We start from the raw sequence: 13,557 nt of genomic DNA on the forward strand, positions 1-13,557 counted from the left end.
AAAACATTTGTAAAAGGGATTTCCAGTTCAATGTGAGGAAGAAAGAGGACGTTAAAAGTCAGCCCCTTGTTTAAACATTGTGAATGAATAAAGTCGTCCTCAAAACAGAGTAATTTGTCTTACGAATATAGGTATAATATACAGGTCATATTGTGAGTTTTCCCACTCTTGGCTCTTTAGGGCGTTTAACAGAAGTTTGCATTTGGGATTTGCTGTAAGTGTGTTAAACTTAAGTATGTGACCAATATTTCTTATCCTTTCTATGGACTTTTGGGTTTTACCTATCTTAAAATATTAACTTACTTACGGCGCATGTTATTTTTAGTCAGCGAAAAATAATCAGCTCTCATTTTTCAAAATAAAACATCCTTTTGGACAGTTATGGTTTTTAATTCCTTCAAGATATTTTCTTTTCTTATCAAGGAAGAAAAAATTTCCCTTGACCGAAGAGCATTCTTAACAAGATAAAACCAGGAGTGGCTGTTTTGCATGGCTCTCAGAATGTTTTAAATAGGTTATAGCCTTGTCTAAAATGAGATTGAATTAATATCGTCTTGTAAGAGAGAGAGAGAGAGAGAGAGAGAGAGAGAGAGAGAGAGAGAGAGAGAGAGAGAGAGAGAGAGAGAGAGAGAGAGAGGGGGGGGTACCTACATGTACTTTACATGTATATTCGGGTTGTCATACACTAGCATAAGAATTTACCAATTTCGATAAGGTCTTAAAGATGATAAGATATCATTAAATTGGAGACATTGCTAGCAATATGAGAAAAATCCGGAACGTTCTAAAGAGCAAAAGCAATAGAATTTAATCACCTTGTCCTTATATAAGATATTTATGATATGTGTGGTACAAACAGCGTATGTATATCCGTGATCCCGGACTGTTTACACGTCCCTGCCATGTCATCAGCACCCTTCACAGTTCGTGCCGTGGCCACCTACAGAATAAAAAACCCACAGTAAAAATTAAATAAACTGTACTTCAAATCGGGGCAATGTGTCCCTTCCTTTGATTGTAGGTAGTTGTAAGTTCTGAGTATATTGCAAACAGTGTTGATACCCCTTCGCTCTTTAGCCCGGTATTCTGTGTGTCACCTAACCCCCATGTAAACCCCGTCACAGCTTTGAAGTTCTTCCCCGCGTGAAGTGGTGCTTCTTCTCATTTCTGTGTAAAACGAATTCACAGAAATGTTACATAAATATATCTTTTCTATTGATGTTTTATATAAATTATATAGACCTATGCGAATCCTACATCTCAAAAGTTGTTCATTAATTTTTTTAACTGGGTGTATTGTTTTTGGGTGGACACAACCTTGGGGGATGCCCAACTTATAAGATGTCATTGTTTTCTTCGTAATTTAACTTTCGATAGATCAAAAACTAAACAAAGATATTTTGTCAGACTGTTTACTGTTGCCAGGCAACCAAATCACCGTCTCTTTCAAACAGGCGAGCGTCCTCAACCGTAACATTTTGGAAAAACCCATTTTTCATTATCATTTTTAATAGGTTTTTTGTTGATGTTATTCCTATAGATCATCCATGCAGGCCTATAAATTTAACAGTTTCCATGGCGTTATTGACAACAAACAGACAATAATATCTACATTCCCCCACAGGCCAAATGAAACAACGTGAAAGAACGTGTATTCTTCCTAAAAACGACTAAATGAACTGGTAAATAAAGACTTTTTTCTCTTGGTGTGATTTTAGCATCTTTAAATGATTCAATGTATTCTATGAATTCTATGATGCAAGACTGTAAGCTGGGTAAATACTAAATAGTATAATGTTGCAACAAATACTTAAATATTGCAGTACCAAAAAAAATGACAACCTTCCACAAAAGATACCGGTATGAACATTGTACATGTATGATAATTCTTTGCCATGCCCCAGTGAAATATTTCTTTAAAAGACAAATCGCGTGACTTAATTTTAATTTACTGTTAAATATAAGGATTTGATTGATTTATGTCAATGATTTGTTTTGAAATTTGATTTTGTTTTGTTTTAATCGTTAACAGAACTTTGGTATGGCAGTAAAATATATTAAGAAATTTCTCCGTGTATTATAACGGTTCAGGAATTCATCAAAATACCTAAAATGTGCTGGGCTTAGTGTCAATAAGTATGTCATCGGTTGCACGCGAATACTCGTGAAAAACAAATATTGGCCACTCTTCTTGTAATTGACTTCATATATTGGGGCAATGAGGTTTTACTTTGAAATGACATACATTTTGAAATTTAAAAAGTAAAATGAAAACAAACACGAAGCCCATATCTTGTAATAACAAATTCCTTTTTAAAACTAGATCGAAACAGAGACAAAAATAGGATTCAATTTACATTGTTGCAATACCATTGTTAAAAGGTTGTATAGGGACTTTATGATGATAAACAAATAAGGGGGGATTAGGGCCACTATATGTAGACATAATCTATTGTTAAGTTCAGGTATTTGGGACATCTCGTGTAAATTGCCCATTCTTGGATTTGCAGCATGCACTGACGCACTCTAAAAGCATGCAATTGGGATTGGCGGTGCATTTGGGGGTGTCAGGGAATTAAAATTGTAAATGGAATCATTTCAAATGGTGCCCAGCAATTACATATCTACTTATCTTTGGGACCTGCGGTGGTTTCGACAAATGCAACACAAGAGCTTTCTAGATGGCAATAACCTAAGGTTTAAAGTTTAAAATTTCGATGTTCAGATTATGAAAGAGAGAGAGAGAGAGAGAGAGAGAGAGAGAGAGAGAGAGAGAGAGAGAGAGAGAGAGAGGTACTTCAAAAGTTTTCTCTCTCTCTCTCTCTCTCTCGTATATATTTTGTATACCCGGTCAATCATGATCCTCCATCTATATAAATATATCATATTCCCAAAAAAATTAACATTTTGGGTACATATGTAAAAGTACATGTAACATTGGCATCCCTATCTCAATGTTTCTTTAAGAAATTTTATCGTATAGACAATTAAACTTTAGAATATATCATTTTATATTCAGATGCCTTATTCCGGACAATTTAGAACATTCCAATTCTTGAAGAAAAAAACTTTTAAGATAACGACATACTTAATCTAGTCGCATTTAAGTAGGTATGTAAATGATTATATTTTTCTGTCTGTGCTTTTTATCTGCTTTAGAAATACAAATTCCATTTTGGTATCTATAAAATCAACAATGCAGTTATTAATTTTCCTTTGAAATGAAAAGTGCAGGGAAAGGTTATGAAATATGAATTTGAAAAAAAAATAATTAAAATGCTACTTGCACTCTGTGTGGGGCAGATAGAATTTTTATGTGTTATGTTAAGCTATTTGCAGGTTTTCGTTTACAGAAATAAGAACCCCAATTCAACCTTAATTCTATATTTCTTATCAATTTTGAATTTAAAATTCTTTTATGTTGTCTGCAAAATGAATTAAATGTCCATAAATAGGTACTATACATATGAACTCAAAAGTCTAAAATGTCAAATGTATATTTGGAAATAAACCCGAATGGGGAAAGTACAAAGGTTTTTGTCATGTATGTATGAAAGAACGAGGCACTTACACAGCCATTAATTACGAAGTGCCAATATGCAGAATAGAACAGGCAAAGAAAATGTTAAATTCAAATTTGCACTCGACTACTTAATCGAGTGTTACCGTATAATGCCAACAAGAGCAGTCCAGACATGATGCTGAGGACAAATTGGTATACGCCCGTTCATCCACAAATATCTGCAATACAAGACACTAAAGCTTCTTTGGGGTCCCCTGGTGCCGTTCAATGTACCTATGTGTCAGAATTGACTTGCGCTGGGTGGGGCCGCGATATGGAGAGATGGTTTATTTACCCTGGAATAAAATGCATGTACCTTAATATCTTAGCACACAATGAACACTGAGAGACACAATGGACCTTGTTTACTGTAGACTTATAAAATATGTGCACGTAAGAAATGACTTGTGGTCCGCCCTTTATTAAGATCTGCATTGTTAGTTTGTTTTGCCCGATATGCAAGAATATGCACTCCTATTGTTGTCCGCCAAATACCTACCCCCGTGTTGGCTCGATGTACCGTAAACAGTGGGGTGTTCATGATTTCCTGCACAACTCGGCTTCTTATTTAAAGGTCATTCCATGGATTCTTGCTTTTGTTTACATCATTATAACATCGAAAGTAAATGAAAATTTTGACAAACAAGGCGATTTATTTTCTCTGGAGAGTATATTCAAAGTACATGACTTAATTTTCAGAGAAATGAACGAATGGTACGAGTGAAATCGTTGTTTATGTTCTTAAACGATCTGTAAATGTATTTAGTCAACTACTTAATGGCCTTGATTGAAGTCGGAAAGTGTTTGGTCCAAGTTGAAAAGTCTAACATGGATTTGTAATTTCATGTCCTGTCCCTCTGTAAGGTAGCGTCACTATATCTGAGTTTATCACAGTCCGTCAACACAATATATTTACTGAATGGTCTATGAATACATTGAAGAACTTATCCTGAAGTATGGTCCAGTTTGGACATTATGTCATTCATATATTCCTATTGACATATCACTATGGTTACACAGATTTATATAGTGATAAACATGCATATTTAGCGCCTTACATTTTTCCAGAGCTTTTGACTTTGTAGTTACAATAGAGAGCGTTATACTTTTTAGCGAATAGCTCTATCACTTTTAAATTTCTATTCTCTTTTTTAAAATCATGCATTCTTATAAATCTGGATGGAAATGAAGAGTATTTGTTTGCATTCCTGGCTTAATTTTGTTTTATAAATATATTGCAAGGTGCAGAGGGGGAGAGACGCGGAAAAAAAAGAGACTTCCAGCCATGTCCCAAACATTTGCAACTCGCTAAGAACAATGCATATTACGGATGACGTTCACTAAATGCATGCTTCGAAAACTATATATACACATTTTGAATTTGAAAACATTTCATTTGTGATGCACCATTAGCCAACAAAAAAATCTGTCAATACTCAGAAATTACACCTATATATCGTCAGTAACCCAGGTAAAAAGACTATTGTTCTGAGGTGTGGAGGTGAATCGGGCGTGTGTCGCCCCCCTTCGCTCATTGTTGGCAGTTACAATATCTATTGGTGACAATCGGAAATGAAATTAGAAGTCAGATTGTTGGACATGTATTTTAGCATTTCCTGTCAATTATGTCCCTATTCGAGGACATTGACACCTCGTTATACAAGAATAAATTTCTGCACCCGTGGCGATAATTCCAGACCAATTTTGTAACTTGAAGTCATTTTCGAACATGTTTATTGATTTCATAATTCAATTGATTAGTGGTTTGATTTGCAAAAAAAACCGATGTGTGAAAATCGCGACAAGAATCTCTGGCCATAAATTTTCTTTTCTTTAAAATCATAATTTCATTATTTAGTCTATTGTCGGGACGGTTCTGCGTCAATCCGTTCCCATAGAGAAGTCTCTCGCGACATCATAGCATTTTCATTATCTAAAGTAGGTGCTATGATAACAAATATATTTGAAGAAACCCGTGAAACTATGTCTCAATTTGAGTGTAAAAAAGGCTAAGCAAACAGTTTTTAGAAGATCGGCTAACAATGATAAAATGGCGGTCTGACACCTTTGTATCTCCTTGTATAAAACACATCCTTTTAACTGTTAGAAATGCTACTCAGCAATTTGCAAAAATTCCAATTGTTTGTATATCTTTTGTACAATAGACCCAATAGACAATGTCAGTGTAAATAGTGTTTTATGGGTATTCTGGAATAATGTATCTTTTCATGACAAACAGTCTAAGGAAGAACCGCTTTATACTTATTCATTATTCAATATCATGACAATTATTTGTCTTGAGCGGAAAACATTTATCTTCAGTGGGGTATCGATGTGGCAGTCTAGGTTTGATTACACTTTTTTGTGTTTTATCGAAAAGAAATTACCCCAAAAAAGGTTAGCTATCTCAAATGATGTAACCAAGATTTGCCAAATCATAAGTTCTATCACGATCAAATTGGATACTTATGTTCGTTTGACTCATAATAAAAATAAACTAACAAAACATTTACAAGTACCTCTATTCATCGCATTGAAATCATAATTTACGCTAATGTGAGAACGCAGACTGAAGGACAAAAAGGTGGGTTTTTTCCTTTTCGTTTTAATTATTATCCTTATTCAGCAATATATGACACTGCTTTGTATGGTATAGATAAATATAAAGATTTTAAAAAAAAATGTTTAGATTTCTTGACCCGAGGATCTGATGTATGTTCGTATTCTGAAGCACTAAGCGACAGTTCTGGGTTATGATTTCCGTTAATACAGGTAGCCAAACTACTCAATACCATCATAATCAGGCATGCATATCAATACAAGACACTGTATATTGATAATAAGCTAAATGACCTGGGTATGAATATTTTATGTTTAACATAATTTGAAACAAAACACTGCTGTCGCGCGGCCCTGAATGGAGACCGAAGTCGCAATTCAGTTCAAGGTTTTGGGTCGACTTTGCATCGATTTCATTCTTTAATGGCGTGTAAAATATATTAGATATTTACCTATCTGATTTACATTTCAAGATTGAGAGATATCGAACAGCTTCATGCATGTGCATCTGAGATTGAATAGTTCTTCTGGTGTTCATTTGATAATGAAAATGTTATCTGATAGATCGGAAAAAATCAAAAAATTGGAAGGGAGCTCCAATTTCATACATTTGCATTGATTTTTACTTTTTGCAGGAGTAAGGTTGCTAGAAACCTTCTGGCATGCATCGCTAATGGCTACAAAAGCAGTCGTGTTGACAGAGGAAAACGCTGTTTCTTCATCTTTATTTACACATACCGTATAAGTCACCGAAACCAAATAAATAGCAGGAAACGATTCTGTTTGCTATCACGCAATAGTGTTGAAACATACCGGGTATCAAATGTCTTGAAATCGCAGAGTTTTCATAGCTATTTGGTTTCTCTAAGTGTTAAACATCTTGATGTCAACATTCGGACAAAGGGAAACTTTCCTGTAACTATTATTATCCCATCAGACCTGTAATAACATTTATCACATGTAAATACAGAACTAAGCAGGCTGCTAAAGAGATGGACAAATAAACAGATAAAGACGCTGCCGATTGGCCTGCTATTAGTGGATTGGGCAAACATGGCCGCACAAAAGACGTTTTGCAAAGGTTGCGTGATTTACAAGCTATCGCTCCTCTGATGGGAGGTACATCAAAGGCAATTGTCGTTTTCATTCAGATGAAATGCAAATATTACTTACACATTTTTTGCTTTCTTATTTGTATATGGTTTAGATAACCCCTTCTCTCTCTCTCTCTCTCTCTCTCTCTCTCTCTCTCTCTCTCTCTCTCTCTCTCTCTCTCTCTCTCTCTCAGAGCGATCCGAATCCGGTATATTCAGGAATGCTACCAGAAGACAATAAAACAATATGATGGAATGTTAAGGTGTTTGGGGTCTGATTATCAGACCAGAATTATCTCTGTCCTTCGCAATATAATGGTCTGTATCTCTCAACTATCTGCTACATCGACCCCGGCTTGGCGGGTATGTATCTGGTAGGTAATAAAACGCCTGTCTCGCATCACCTATTGTCAAGACCCCAATCGGTAGCTATCATCGTGTTTCTATTATGTTTTGTCATTTTAAATACCTTTATCAGGCCTGTATCAACCGCTGGGGTCAGCATTAATTATACAGGAACTGTTCACATGGTATGTCTTTAGTAGATTTGTACCACGTGATAACATTGTCCAGAACGAGCATGCGTTTTTACAAAAACAAAAAACAAAAAAAATCGCTGATATTTTGTTCTGATGACACACAATAAAGATCATAATTCATATAGGCCGCGGTTAAATTGAAGACTGGATACAAATATATCGCACAATATTTAGTTTTAAATTATATAATTAAGACAGTGTTCCGTTGCAGTTATTCAAGGACAAAACCCATATCGATTGGTAGTGATTGGAACTTCATGATATATTAGATATAATTAAAAGTCCTTCTTTTTATCATTGAACTGTAATTCAATAATTACGTAATTTATCCGCTTCATTTGTCGATTTATAGATGTATGTTTTGCTCACTCGAACGGAACCTAATAGTGTCTGAAAACGAGGTATGCTCGCAGGGAATTTGCAATTCTTACTTGTGAGCTTGTCCATGTATTATTAATTTTCAGCCGGGATCGTGCAGAATGCCCACGTTATTTTTCATGAATTATGTTTAATATTTCATCAAAATGAATGTAAACAAATAATATTGATTACAGTTATACTGAGTGCATGAGCTTGCTCGCGCATCTATGAATGCCGCACCATTTTTTTTTCATTTTTTTTTTTTTGAGCTGACCAGAATATCTATCTTGTTCCATATATAAACATAGATGTACTTAAACTTGACGACTTTTACTGATTTTCATTCTAGAGAATCTTATTATTTCATTGTAAAATCCAAAATCAACATTAATCCAGAAAGCACCTTTCGTAACGTTTAGTAACTCCCCACTAAGTATTAGGGTACGAATAGTCTTTCTCCAAAAAGGAGCAAACACCTATCCCAGGACAGTTATCATGGTGAAGACACTGCCTGTCCCCTCACGCGGTAAATGCCTGAACCCACGGACCCCCCCCCCCCCCCACACACACACACACACCCGGACTAAAGGTCACCGTCAAAGACGAGGTCAGGGTGCGCCAGTTTTACGCCTGGCTAGACAAATTACCCACAATCCTCAGTATTAACCTGTCACAAGAAAGGATAACAATCAATATATATAATCGTATCCTTAAAGTATAGACAAAGAATTAACTTATCTGGACCGCATCAATATAGGAGTAGTCTCGGATAAAGTCATACAAACATTTAATTTGAAAAAAGGGTCAATGTTTTCTTAGATTTATCTCGGAATTGATTTCACAACAAAAGTTGGAATGGTTTATCTGCAGACCAGCAATCAGAGAATGATAGAATACATTGTGTTACGTAGATAGGCTTTGTTTGGTGTATATATATATTCTAATGATAAATAAACAAGCAATTGACGTCACTAGATATACACAGTGGTTGTGCGTGGAGTGGGGTGTAGATATATAGCGTACATTTTATTAGATGGGTTGAAATTTTTAGAGTGCTTATTTCCATTTGGGAAGCCCAGTCACACCCAGATATCAAAAGTTTGATGAATTCTGATTCATTCATAATTCCATATTGATTGAATAAATATGCGCGCTTTTTCATTCAGATAAAGTTCGGAAATTGAATTTTGGATTCTGATTTCAAGTGATTTTGTGGTTTTACATACCTTGGGCCCCTTGGCATAGGTAATCAAAAGCAAGTTAAGGGCACTTGTATGTATTTGTTAAAACCTGGGCGCTACCTTGTCATAAACGCTCGGAAGTCAAGCGTACTTTTTAACACTAACCCTCTTCTTTCAATATATGTCTTCGTAGAATTCAGGAAAAAAATGTTTCAATGTATTCTAAAATAAAAAATAGTTAAGCATCAGAAAAAAATTAAATAGTTCAAAGAATTTAGTCTAGCTTTTAAAAATCAACACCCCATCAAACTGGGTGTGTTATGGAGTACGAACCTTATGGGGATAAAAGGAATCAGGCTTCAAATATATCACCAATCATTAATATCTAATTGGATTTCTTTCCTTCATATATAGATGGTTATAAATTCATAATTCAACATAGATTTATAAAAAACATTTTCAGTGAATATTCCCTAAGCGCTACTTAAATTGCATTGTGAACATTTAAAAGTATCGTTGCAGTGCCTAATAACTCAATATTCATTTAACGAAATTACGCATTCAAACTCGAAATTTTGCCATAAATTACAACGATTCATTTCAACGATTCGTTATTTTCACATAAAAATTTACAATAGCCGGAACAAGAGTATTGCTTTCTGTATTGCATCCTCCAGTTCTCAGCAAAAGTACGGGAAAAGTGACAATGAACCCATGGGAGCGTGAATAACGCACCAGGAAAAAGTCGCCAGGAATTTCTTTCAGAACCACTGACAGCCTCTGTATTCATCGGAAAAACAATAAGGATGAACACAATGAAGGCACTGAGGCTTCAACGAATAGATGCGATTTTATTGTCATCTTTTCATTAGCCATTGTTGGCGGTTTATTTTCCGCTAAATTTTCGCCTACTCCTGTGTTTACTTAAATATGAAAACCAACAAATATTTCATCTATATTTGTCAATAATTTTGACGGGATACACACAACTTTTAAAACTAATTATTTAGAGCAGGTTTTTTTCAATATTGGAATTCAATCGTTAAAATGAGTGAAAGAGGTCTTTTGTCGGTGGAAATATATGGACACTATTGCCTACGATGTGAGATCGGCATTGGGCTGGAATTCCCACCAAAAAAGAATCGGTCTATGGAAAAAGAATTGACGGTCGGACCGAGAGCAGAAGTAGAGCGACTGCTTAAAAGCCCAGCAAATCTATGTTTACGTTTAATTCATAGCTTCAATATTTGATAGACACAGGTAAAAATACCTGACTCTCGTGCATGTTCGTGCACGACAAATTCCCAAATGATTAAACTTACCAATGGTGAACCGTAGCGCGCGAACCATTTGCATGAATTGCGATCAACCAATCATCTATACCTATCGATATAGCTTATTTGCATACTTATACCTACATGGACTATGTCCTGTCTGAGCGCGTACAGAATTCTTTAAAATTTGATGTGTACGTTTATTATTGAGCATTTATTCATAATGTCAAGACATTCAGTAAAGAATTCCCTTTAAACATCTCAAGGTATTTAATATCGATCTCCGATATATACACACCGGCATTTTTTCCGCTCAGAGAGCTTTCAAAGCCGTGTTAAGGGGACTTCGATCCACGCTGAGTCTAGTGGAAGCTATCAAACGAAATATACCGACTTTCTTTATACAAGAACCAATCTTTGACACAATAAATACAATATACAAATGACTTAATTACATTAAACGGCATTCCACATTTCCATTTAATGCTATACTGCTGCCAGACGTTAATGATTTAAAGAATTAAACCATTTGTAGATTACGGACCCGTAATGATGAAAGCGTTTTAAAATTGTATAGGTTCATAATTAATTGCTATAAAAGTTAGTGTGTTTGAAATATGATAACTAAGTTTGCTAAAGAAAATTCAAAGACAAGAAATTTTAGTTTCGACCGATGGATATTTCGTTTTTAATAAAGACATTTAAGGTTCATTATCAAGTATGGTGTGCGCATCTCATCAGGCGTTGTATAAGTTTATTTTAGTAGGTCTATAAAACCCGAAAAGTACTTCGGGGGATGGTGGGTGGGGTCGGGTTTAAGGTCTTATTAAGACGTAATCTACATCTAATTTTAAATTGAAAGGGTTGTTATACTTTTGAGTGTGTAAATGTAAGGTTGGTCCATAAGTAATTCCAAAAGTTAGTTGCTGTGAAACTATCATACACGTGAGATGACGTACACACCGTATGAATACGTATATTTCCAACCATATCATTATTTTATTTGTAGGTACATATTTTATTTTACATCAAACTAAATTATGAATTGTACGTCGTTCAAGTGACGTGAGTAGATGCGACGACACGTGACTTTATATTTACATGGCAGTTGGGTCCATCGCTTTATCATCAAACCAGCAATGCCGTTTTAGCTAGAGCATTTCGCCTACTAGCTCCCATCTCCCTTAAAAACCATTACAAATGAAAACTAGAAAATTACTCAAACGTAAGACATTGGGTTTATCTTGAACGGATTTACCTACTAGTATATTGTATAGTATAAAATTTAAAAGTCAAAATTGCTTTTACTAGTACCTCAGGGGAATTTAATTTCTTAGAGAAATTAGAAAATGTTCAAACTGTAAAAGTAAGACTTCAAACGACTTATTTTATTTGGTTTAGAGGTGACTTTACACATCGAAAGTGCAAAACACGGTCATCAAAACAGGAAGTGTTTTATTTTAGAAACAGCTCAACTGAATGAAAAAGTAAAATTTAAAAAAAAAAAAAGGCATACCGGTATCATATCCTGGCAAATTGAATCTAAAATTAAAAAATCAACCGATATTACAATTCATCGGTGTTAATGTAAATACCAAAATCCGAAATAAGTCTGAAAATGAAGTTATAAAAGTCTTTGTGGCTTTAAACAGGTAAAAATTACGACCTATCAATCGGCGATGTACCGTGAACACAATTTAATCTTGTAATAGCATCGGGTTCGCTTCAGTCTCTAAGCTACCAAACAAATTCTTCCTCTCTTAAAACGGATTACGGTTTACAAATTTGAAAAAAATGGTGTTAATTTAATTGCTTCTGCTTTAATATAAATTCTAAACTTTGGTTCGATTTCTTTTTTTTTTTCCAATTTAAATCCTGAATTCTTATTGCGCAGATATCCAATTAAATTTTCACCTGATTCAACCACCATGGCTATCTTTATAAACAAACTGGTGTCAAATTAAAAAGATTTCTCTAGGAAACTTGAAAAAATGTTGGGTATTTATCCCGAATCGAAACTTCATGGCGACAAGAAATATTTCTTTTACGGAAACTGTCAAAACAACATACATCAGATAACACATTAAATCGATACACTGCGAACCAAAGACCTATTTAACCACTTACGGATTTTTAACCTCGTCATGACATTTTGGAGGTCTGAACCGATCAAGGAAGCAAATTGGTTAAAAGCATTCGGACCACACTCGGTCCTTTGGTTGAATACGACGGGAAAATAACGATGTGCTCCGATTGCGGCATATAGTCAGATCTTTAGTTACTAAGACAAGTTTATTTTCCATTGGTTCTTTGAACCAAGGTCGGAGAGAATGCTGATTAAAGATGGGGGACAAGAGGTGCTTAAACTGAAGACTTACTACCAAGAAAATACCCGACTATCGGAAAAATTTATCAAACGATCGATCGAAATAGATGTATTTCAAGTTGTGTATCTATAAATTTGCAAGTCACCAGTATTTTATCTTCAGATAGGATTTCAACTGTCACACATTTGATTGGACACTACAGTTTTATTTCGCAGAATATCGCGCATAAACATATGTACCTCCTTGGTAAATTATCTTAAAGACACAGCTTATACCCGTGGTAAGTGTTTAGTGTTTGATAGATTCGCGAACTCTTCATCGTGTAAAATGAGCATTATGCCATTATCATGTAACTTCCAGTATCTCCAAAAAGGAAAAAATTTAGAATGTAGAGAACCTATCATCCCTGCAAAACCAAACCAGTCCATAGGCTTCCAACCAAATACAATTTTGAAGCAATATTTTCCAAACTACAAGTATAAACAATACATGTAACTTTGCCATCCATATAATGTGTATGTATATTAAATTTCTCAATATCTTAACGAAGCATTTGGTTTATACATTTTCTTTGTATACAATTCACAATTTAGTCAAAAATTTAAAAACAGAAAAAAGAAAAAAGTAACTACTGATATTTCTGATGTACAAGGAAGTTTTT

The 13,557-nt window shown here is 34.8% G+C and overlaps 1 long non-coding RNA gene across 1 annotated transcript; it reads right to left on the minus strand.

Annotated features, from left to right (window-relative positions):
- Positions 1-855: 855 nt before the first annotated feature.
- Positions 856-3,770, minus strand: LOC128183644 (uncharacterized). Its single transcript, XR_008243634.1, has 3 exons — positions 3,667-3,770; positions 1,063-1,167; positions 856-940 (listed from the first exon to the last, which is right to left on the minus strand). It is a non-coding gene; the product is annotated as an uncharacterized LOC128183644 (long non-coding RNA).
- Positions 3,771-13,557: the final 9,787 nt, after the last annotated feature.

Source organism: Crassostrea angulata, chromosome 5 (assembly GCF_025612915.1).
Source record: "Crassostrea angulata isolate pt1a10 chromosome 5, ASM2561291v2, whole genome shotgun sequence".
Classification (NCBI taxonomy): domain Eukaryota; kingdom Metazoa; phylum Mollusca; class Bivalvia; order Ostreida; family Ostreidae; genus Magallana; species Magallana angulata.